Source organism: Bufo gargarizans, chromosome 1 (assembly GCF_014858855.1).
Source record: "Bufo gargarizans isolate SCDJY-AF-19 chromosome 1, ASM1485885v1, whole genome shotgun sequence".
Taxonomy (NCBI): Eukaryota; Metazoa; Chordata; class Amphibia; order Anura; family Bufonidae; genus Bufo; species Bufo gargarizans.
The window spans coordinates 404,603,949-404,614,259 of record NC_058080.1 but is presented as its reverse complement, the minus strand read 5'-3'; the positions used below and the strand labels follow the sequence as shown (position 1 = coordinate 404,614,259).

General features: G+C 45.8%; 1 protein-coding gene across 1 annotated transcript in view; it reads left to right on the top strand.

Annotated features, from left to right (window-relative positions):
• The first annotated feature begins 1,633 nt into the window (after positions 1-1,633).
• TDRD7 (tudor domain containing 7) overlaps positions 1,634-10,311 on the top strand; it is a 44,009-nt gene continuing 35,331 nt past the window's right edge. The window contains exon 1 of the mRNA XM_044271335.1: positions 1,634-1,919. The gene's annotated coding sequence lies outside the window, so the exon portion shown is untranslated. The remainder of the gene's footprint in view (positions 1,920-10,311) is intronic.

Here is a 10,311-nt window from a genome sequence, read left to right as displayed (position 1 = left end):
TTCGTGCGGATCTTATGTGCATTGACCTATTCACTTCAACAGGGCCACCAAAGATGCAGTTTCACTATGTGGTCATGGTATAGCGGTATTATTGTGCCTTTATACAGTGTTACCATTGGGAATGCTGGTATCACTATGTGGTCATGGGGTGGCGGTATTATTGTGCCTTTATACAGTGTTACTATTGGGAATGCTGGTTTCAGTATGTGGTCATGGTTTGGCGGTATTATTGTGCCTTTATACAGTGTTACTATTGGGAATGCTGGTTTCAGTATGTGGTCATGGGGTGGCGGTATTATTGTGCCTTTATACAGTGTTACTATTGGGAATGCTGGTTTCAGTGTGTGGTCATGGTATGGTGGTATTGTGCCTTTATACAGTGTTACTATTGGGAATGCTGGTTTCACTATGTGGTCATGAGGTGGCGGTATTATTGTGCCATATATAGTGTTAATATTGGGAATGCTGGTTTCAGTATGTGGTCATGGTATGGCGGTATTATTGTGCCTTTATACAGTGTTACTATTGGGAATGCTGGTTTCAGTATGTGGTTATGGGGTGTCGGTATTATTGTGCCTTTATATAGTGTTATTATTGGTAATGCTGGTTTCAGTATGTGGTCATGGGGTGGCGGTATTATTGTGCCATATATAGTGTTAATATTGGGAATGCTGGTTTTAGTATGTGGTCATGGTATGGCGGTATTATTGTGCCTTTATATAGTGTTATTATTGGGAATGCTGATATCACTATGTGGTCATGGGGTGGCGGTATTATTGTGCCATATATAGTGTTAATATTGGGAATGCTGGTTTCTGTATGTGGTCATGGGGTGGCAGTATTATTGTGCCTTTATACAGTGTTATTATTGGGAATGCTTGTTTCACTATGTGGTCATGGTATGGCGGTATTATTGTGCCTTTATACAGTGTTACTATTGGGAATGCTGGTTTCACTATGTGGTCATGGGGTGGCGGTATTATTGTGCCTTTATACAGTGTTATTATTGGGAATGCTGGTTTCACTATGTGGTCATGGTATGGCGGTATTATTGTGCCTTTATACAGTGTTACTATTGGGAATGCTGGTTTCAGTATGTGGTCATGGTATGGCGGTATTATTGTGCCATATATAGTGTTAATATTGGGAATGCTGGTATCACTATGTGGTCATGGGGTGGCGGTATTATTGTGCCATATATAGTGTTAATATTGGAAATGCTGGTTTTAGTATGTGGTTATGGTATGGCGGTATTATTGTGCCTTTATATAGTGTTATTATTGGGAATGCTGGTTTCACTATGTGGTCATGGTATGGCGGTATTATTGTGCCATATATAGTGTTAATATTGGGAATGCTGGTATCACTATGTGGTCATGGTATGGCGGTATTATTGTGCCTTTATACAGTGTTACTATTGGGAATGCTGATTTCAGTATGTGGTCATGGTATGGCGGTATTATTGTGCCATATATAGTGTTAATATTGGGAATGCTGGTTTCACTATGTGGTCAAGGGGTAGTGTTGGGAATTCTGGGCTTTGCATGCTGTGGGCGTGGTTTTACACGACGGGGCGTGCCCACAGGTCAGTGTTTGGCATACCCAGGCAGTTGGTAGCACACCTCTGTCACTTCACCACTGCTTGCTGTGAGAGGACACCGTACAGTAGGAGTCCGTCCGTCTGTCTCTGGAGGAGGGCTGGCGCCGGGCACACGTGTTAGAGGCGGGCAGTGGGCGGGCGTCTGTCCAGGACGAGGCAGAGGGACCGGGAAGACGAAAGTGAAGGGAATCCGCAGGAGCTGGAAACGAAACTGACTGACAGGGAGCGGTCGTGTGGATCCAGCCGCCCTCAGCCGGGCATGTCAGGTGACCGCCGTTACTGAGGCAGACCGGGGCCGTTACAGCATCACTGACCACCGGTGAGCGACGTATGTAGAGGGCGCCATGGCCGCCATGTACAGCCTGCCGATGGCTGGTACCGGCAGGGGTGTAGTGCCTGGGCGAATCCAGGCCTCATGTGTATCAGCACCTCTCATCCGGCATCCTGTAATCCAGATGTCTTCTACATAACTGCCAGTGTCTTCTTAGGCTGTGTTCACATGTGCGTTATGATTTCCGTTTTCTGCTGCGCTGTTGGAAAAGAAATCCAGAATTGGAGCTGACACTGCCCACAGTGCGGGCTTTTCCCATGGAGTACTTGGTGACCAGTGTCAGACTGGGGTACCGGTGGCCCATCAGTAAAATTTATTTTGGGGCCCACCGTACGGATACATTCAAATATAATAAATAATCTAACCCGTTTATTATATGAACATAGGCTGGTTGAGGTGCTGTACATTGGATATATGTATGTAGTGCAGTAAATCTAATGTGTTATGTGCCACTTGTGCAGGGGTTTGGAGACTAGGGGCCCACCGGGGGATTCCCCTGTACCCCTGTGGGCCAGTCCGAGCCTGTTGATGACACCTCCAGCCAACTGGCGATAATGGCACGGCTAATGATGGGTTTGTAGGTGACCGTATGGATGCTGGGCTCATTAAAGGGGTCCTCTCACTTCAGTAAGTGGCATGTATCATGTAGAGAAAGTTACTACCTTACTAATGTATTGTGATTGTCTCCTTTGCTGGCTGGATTCATTTTTTCTATCACATTTTACACTGCTTGTTTCCATGGTTATGACCACCCTGTAATCCAGCATTGGTGGCCATGCTTGTACACTATAGGAAAAAGCACCAGCACCACCACGTCCACTACTGATGGATTGCGGGGTGGTTGTAATCATGGATATGAGCAATATATAATGTGATTGAAAAATGAATCCAGCAGGTAAAGGAGACAATATGGAGAATAACAATACATTAGCAAGTGCCTTATACTTTCTCTACATCATAAACGCCTCTTGCTGAAGTGAGACAACCCCTTTAACACAGAGGCTCCGATGTCCTGACCCTATAGACGGTGTACGCCCAGGCTGGAGGATACATCTGGGGCAGTCACTTCTCTCTGACTCTGTACCAGTTATTGGCTTAGGCTACTTGCACACTCGCGTTTTGAGCGGATCCGTCTGGTGTCTGCACAGACGGATCCGCTCCTATAATGTAGACAAATTCTAAGTGTGAAAGTAGCCGCAGACGGATCCGTCCAGACTTTACATTGAAAGTCAATGGGGGACGGATGCGTTTAAAAATTTAGCCATATTGTGTCACCTTTGAACGGATCGTCCCCATTGACTTACATTGTAAGTCTGGACGGATCCGTTTGCCTCCGCACGGCCAGGCGGACATCCGAATACTGCAAGCAGCGTTCAGGTGTCCGCCTGCTGAGCGGAGGCCAAACGCTGCCAGACTGATGCATTCTGAGCGGATCCGCGTCCACTCAGAATGCATTGGGGCAGTACGGATGCGTTCGGGGCCTCTTGTGAGAGCCTTCAAACGGAGCTCACAAGCAGAACCCCGAACGCAAGTGTGAAAGTAGCCTTAGGCTACTTGCACACTCACGTTTTTGTGCAGATCCATCATGGACTGATCCGTTCAGATAATGCAACCGCTTGCATCTGTTCAGAACGGATCCGTTTGTATTATCTGTAACATAGCCACGACGGATCCGTCTTGAACACCATTGAAAGTCAATGGGGGATGGATCCGTTTTCTATTGTGCCAGGTTGTGTCATAGAAAAAGGATCCGTCCCTATTGACTTACATTGTGTGCCAGGACGGATCAGTTTGGCTCAGTTTCGTCAGACGGATAGCAGCGTTTTGGTGTCTGCCTCCAGAGCGGAATGGAGACTGATTGGAGGCAAACTGATGCATTCTGAGCGGATCCTTTTCCATTCAGAATGCATTAGGGCAAAACTGATCCGTTTTGGACCGCTTGTGAGATCCCTGAACTGATCTCGCAAACGGAAAGCCAAAACGTCAGTGTGAAAGTAGCCTAACCTTAGACAGATTGTCTCCCCAGATTTGTGCTGAAATGTTGGCACAAATGGCACCTCTCAGGCCCCACCCCCTTGGCAAGCATTTCAGAAGAAGGTGTACAACCCGTTTGTGCCCTGTTTTTTACACAGACGCATTAGTAAACACGGGCCAGTGTTTGCGGCGTGCGGCAGGACGTTTTATTGGAACAGGGGGCTCTGTGCGGTGCCAGCGCTCTGATCAGTGCTGGGTTGAAGGGGTTGCGCACTGTAAAGATAGTACCGACCAGCTATTTGAAGAGTCTGTGCACTGATACATCCGGTGGATGTTTTTTGAATTGTCATGACACAAAAAAGGTAAAATGAATAGGATTGATTTGATGAATCGCCCGCCAGCCCTACTTGTATATTCAGCGGTGCACGAGATAACATTGTATGGAATTGTAGTTATATAGTAGTATACCGGCCAGATGGAGGCAAAAGGCCGCGCTTATACTTTCCATCTGGCTAGTGTAATCCTATGGATATGTTTAGCGTGTACATTGGGAACGCTGCCACGCCAAACATACTGTGGGAGATTTCTCAGACTGGTGTAAAGTAGAACTGGCTTAGCTGCCCATAGCAACCAATCACATTCCACCTTTCATTTTCCAAAGGAGCTGTGAAAAATGAAAGGTGGAATCTGATTGGTTGCTATGGGCAGCTAAGCCAGTTCTACTTTACATTGTGGGATCTCGCTTATCATTTGGCAGTTTTCAGGACCGCTTATTCATTATCTGCCCTGCGGTGGACATGGTCACAGGACCACCTTTCTCTTACCTCTAGGACCGGCACCTATACTCGGAGAACCGTGCATGCGCAGCCACCCTCCATTGATTTCTATGGGACTGGCGAAAATAGCCGAGTGGTGGCTTACAGAAATACGGCTATTTTCTGCTCTCCCATAGAAATGAATGCACGGTGCACCCTCCGGCACTTTGCGGGCTCTGTTCTAATATAGGTGCTGGACCCACACCGTCGTTCAGGCATTGGGGGCATAGCCTAGCGATATGCCCCCAATGTCTAAGATGACTTACCTCCTATCCGATAAGATTCTGATTGCTGTGCCCGCCCCTCATACACACCCACCACTTAGTAGGAATCGGGTCCCGTCTCAGCATTTCTCCTCTTGATAAGTCTGGATTCTGGAAGGATGCCTTCAGCCAGAGGTCTTCTGAGATATTTTTACTGATGACCCATCCTGATCGGTGTGGGTCCGATGCCCAGGAGCAGTTATCAGTTTTCATGCATACAGTTGTGATCTGTGAGAAGAGCTCCGTGGAGTAGGAGACCGCGCAGCTTGCACTCTATAGGAGACTACAGTTGTAAAGCTCCTATCTTTACTGCATGGGGACACTTGGCAGACTGAGCCCTTGTTTCCTGAGTAGTGAGATGCTGGCCCCCATTCTTACATAGAATGTGTCGGCAGATCAGAACCATTTGGCCCATCTAGTCTGCCCATTATACTGAATACTATGGATAGCCCCTGGCCCTATCTTATATGAAGGATGGCCTTATGCCTATCCCATGCATGCTTAAACTCCTTCACTGTATTTGCAGCTACCACTTCTGCAGGAAGTATATCTGTAAAGAATAAATCAAGGCAACTGGACGTACTGTAGATTTCTTGAAAACGTTTCACTCGTTCTTCCAACGAGCTTTCTCAATTCTGAGTGATTGTACAAAAATTCTGGAAATAAATATGTAACTGAATCAACATCTGGTAATTATACCCAGCATTGGGTCAAAGGTGTTGATTATCCTAATTGGAGTCAGTAGGTGATAAAGACTTCCCAGAAAAAGGTGTCAAGACAGCATTATACGTGGCAGACAATAGATGTCTAACCCCCCACCTCTATTCAAGCTTGGCTTCTCCATTTTTACGTAGATGGCCTCCTTCACGTCTCGTTTGTACCAATCTGCCTCCTTATCCAAAACACGTACTTGACTGTCTTCAAAGGTGTGACCTGTTCCTTTTAGATGTAAGTGGGGGGGTAAAGCTAAGCCCGCCCCTTACCCCTCCTCTCTACAATTAGATGGACGTGATGCCGGGATCACGCTCTTCTAGCACATGCGCGGTACGCGGCATGTTACAGCGTGCGATTGAACTGGCCGGCGCATCCGCAGTCAGCAAAAAGCAGACGGGTGAGTGAGGATCGCGCTGTAACAGGCAGCGTACTGCGCATGCACGAGAAGATCGCGATCCCAGCATCACGGCAGCAAGTCCATCTAATTGTAGAGGGGGGGGGGGTAAGGGGCGGGCTTAGCTTTACTTGAAGCAAGGAGGCCGCTGCCCCCTTGACTTCAAGCCTGACTCGGAGACAGCGCCAACCGTCATTAAAACAGCGTTTTTAACAAGAATGAAGAAACACAAAGAGGAAAGAAAAACATGATTAGCAACACACTGGGGGATCCTGTAAGGTACTGTGGTCTGTTTAATATGCGCTTTGCAGGTGACAGGTTCCCTTTAACCACCTCAACCCCCCTAGCTTAAACCCCCTTCATGACCAGGCCACTTTTTACAATTCTGCACTATACTACTTTCACCGTTTATTGCTCGGTCATGCAACCTACCACCCAAATGAATTTTACCTCCTTTTCTTCTCACTAATAGAGCTTTCATTTGGTGGTATTTCATTGCTGCTGACATTTTTACTTTTTTTGTTATTAATCAAAATTTACCTAAATTTTTGCCCAAAAATAACATTTTTAACTTTCAGTTGTAAAACTTTTTTTTAAAAACCGACATCTATATATAAATTTTTCTCTAAATTTATTGTTCTACATGTCTTTGATAAAAAAAAAAAAAGTTTGGGTAAAAAAAAATGGTTTGGGTAAAAGTTATAGCGTTTACAAACTATGGTACAAAAATGTGAATTTCCGCTTTTTGAAGCAGCTCTGACTTTCTGAGCACCTGTCATGTTTCCTGAGGTTCTACAATGCCCAGACAGTAGAAAACCCCCACAAATGACCCCATTTCGGAAAGTAGACACCCTAAGGTATTCGCTGATGGGCATAGTGAGTTCATGGAAGTTTTTTATTTTTTGGCACAAGTTAGCGGAAATTGATGATTATTTGTTTTTTTTCCTTACAAAGTCTCATATTCCACTAACTTGTGACAAAAAAATAAAAACTTCCATGAACTCACTATGCCCATCACGAAATACCTTGGGGTGTTTTCTTTCCAAAATGGGGTCACTTGTGGGGTAGTTATACTGCCCTGGCATTTTAGGGGCCCTAATGCGTGAGAAGTAGTTTGAAATCAAAAAAAAAAAAAAAAAAAAAAAATGCCCTGTGAAATCCTAAAGGTGCTCTTTGGAATGTGGGCCCCTTTGCCCACCTAGGCTGCAAAAAAGTGTCACACATGTGGTATCGCCGTACTCAGGAGAAGTTGGGAAATGTGTTTTGGGGTGTCATTTTACATATACCCATGCTGGGTGAGAGAAATATCTCGGTCAAATGCCAACTTTGTATAAAAAAAAAAAGGGAAAAGTTGTCTTTTGTTGAGATATTTCTCTCACCCAGCATGGGTATATGTAAAATGACACCCCAAAACACATTGCCCAACTTCTGAGTACGGCGATACCACATGTGTGACACTTTTTTGCAGCCTAGATGCGCAAAGGGGCCCAAATTCCTTTAAGATGGGCATTTTTAGACATTTGGATCCCAGACTTCTTCTCACGCTTTAGGGCCCCTAAAATGCCAGGGCAGTATAAATACCCCACATGTGACCCCATTTTGGAAAGAAGACACCCCAAGGTATTCAATGAGGGGCATGGCGAGTTCATAAATATTATATATATAATATTATTATTATTATTATTATTTATTATTATTATTATATTTTTTTTTTTTTTTTTTGCACAAAGTCTCCCTTTCCGCTAACTTTGGACAAAAATTTCAATCTTTCATGGACTCAATATGCCCCTCAGCGAATACCTTGGGGTGTCTTCTTTCCAAAATGGGGTCATTTGTGGGGTGTTTGTACTGCCCTGGCATTTGAGGGTCTCCGCAATCATTACATGTATGGCCAGCATTAGGAGTTTCTGCTATTCTCCTTATATTGAGCATACGGGTAATGAGATTTTCTTTTTTTCGTTCAGCCTCTGGGCTGAAAGAAAAAATGAACGGCACAGATTTCTTCATTCGCATCGATCAATGTGGATGAAAAAAATCTGTGCCCCAAAAAAAAAAGGAGGGGAAAGGCGTCTGCCAGGACATAGGAGCTCCGCCCAACATCCAAACCCACTTAGCTCGTATGCCCTGGCAAACCCGATTTCTCCATTCACATCAATCGATGTGGATGAATAAATCATTGCCAGGATTTTTTTTGATTATATATAGAAAGTGTTTGCCAAAGCATATGAACACCGCCGCCCCCTCAGCTCATATGCCTCGGCAAACGTATCTTTTACTGCAGAGTAGAAATCTCGTCTTGCAGTGCCGCATACACAGACTTTTGTGTAATCTGACAGCAGCGCAATGCTTCTGTCAGAATGCACATCAGTGCTGCAGCTGGTTGATCGGTTGGTCCACCTAGAAGGTAAAAAAGAAAAAGCCAGGCCGCAACGCGAGAAATTTATTAACTTTATAATAACATTTGAACGGAACATATAAACTTTATTTAACTTTTTGAACAGAGCGTTAACGTTTTTGCTTACCAGTGATTTATTTATTTTTTTAATCTCTCCTTCCCCATGGGACAATGTGCAAAGCGCAAATCGCCCAGAGATGTGGCGAAGTACATTATGCACTTTGTCCCAGGTGAAAGGAGAGGTTTGCAGCAGCTCTGTGTGAATGGGCCCTAATAGCCCTGTGTGCCTGTCCTGTGAGATGCAATCCCTATGCTAAGTGTACCTGTGTGTGGTACTTCCGGAAACACTCCCCTAAGCATATGGCAGGGCAGTCAGGACAGAAATAGCGTGTGTCACGCCTTATTCCACTTCTGCTACAGACACAACATTTTTTTCGGGGTGGCGGTTGGTTTGAGGTACGGGCACAACACTGGGGACACTGGATACAGGAGGTTCTCGATGATCTCTTCCTGAAATTTGAGGAAGGATCTTGTTCTCCCAGCCTTACTGTAGAGAACAAAACTATTATATACAGCCAATTGAATCAAATATACAGAAACCTTCTTATACCAGCGTCTGGTTCTGCGGGAAAGTAAATAGGGAGCCAACATCTGGTCATTGAAGTCCACCCCTCCCATGAGCGAATTATAGTCGTGGACACAGAGGGGCTTTTCAATGACACTGGTTGCTCGTTCAATTTGGATTGTCGTGTCTGCGTGAATGGAGGAGAGCATGTAAACGTCACGCTTGTCTCTCCATTTCACTGCGAGCAGTTCTTGCTTACACAAGGCAGCCCTCTCCCCCCCTTGCAAGATAGGTGGTAACGAGCCGTTGGGGGAAGCCCTAGCGACTAGGTCGCTCGGTGCCACAGCAGCCAATCTGTTCTAGGAACAAATGCCTGAAGAGGGGCACACTTGTGTAGAAATTGTCCACATAAAGATGGTACCCCTTGCCAAATAAGGGTGACACCAAGTCCCAGACTGTCTTCCCACTGCTCCCCAGGTAGTCAGGGCAACAGACCGGCTCCAGGGTCTGATCTTTACTCTCATAGATCCGAAATTTGGGGGTATAGCCTGTGGCCCTTTCACAGAGCTTATACAATTTGACCCCATACCGGGCGCGCTTGCTTTAGATGTATTGTTTGAAGCCAAGGCGCCTGGTAAAATGTATGAGGGACTCGTCTACGCAGATGTTTTGCTCAGGGGTATACAAATCTGCAAATTTCTGGTTGAAATGGTCTATGAGGGGCCGAATTTTGTGGAGCCGGTCAAAAGCTGGGTGGCCTCTGGGACGAGAGGTGGTGTTGTCGCTAAAGTGCAGGAAACGCAGGATGGTCTCAAATCGTGTGGCAGCAGAGAACATGGGCTCAAATGGCAGCAGAGAACATGGGCATGTGATTAATTGGATTCGTGGACCAATATGACCGCAATTCATGCTTTTTGTTAGGCCCATATTGAGGAGAAGGCACAGAAAAGTTTTAATTTTGGAAACTTGGACAGGTTTCCACCGGAAAGACTGGGCATAAAAGCTTCCCGGGTTGGCGGCTATAAATTGAGTGGCATATCAATTTTGTTTGTGCCACAACTAAGTCCAAAAGCTCCTCAGTCAAGAACCGCTAAAAAAAAAAAAACAGTGCCGAACCGATCGGAGCGGTCTCAACCCGAACTCCAGACTGGGCGGTGAAAGGGGGAACTACTGGTGCGGCTGAAGTTGGGGGCTGCCAATCAGGGTTTGCCAACAACTTAGGGGCTCTACGGGCCTGTCTGTGTGGTGGCTGCGACGGGG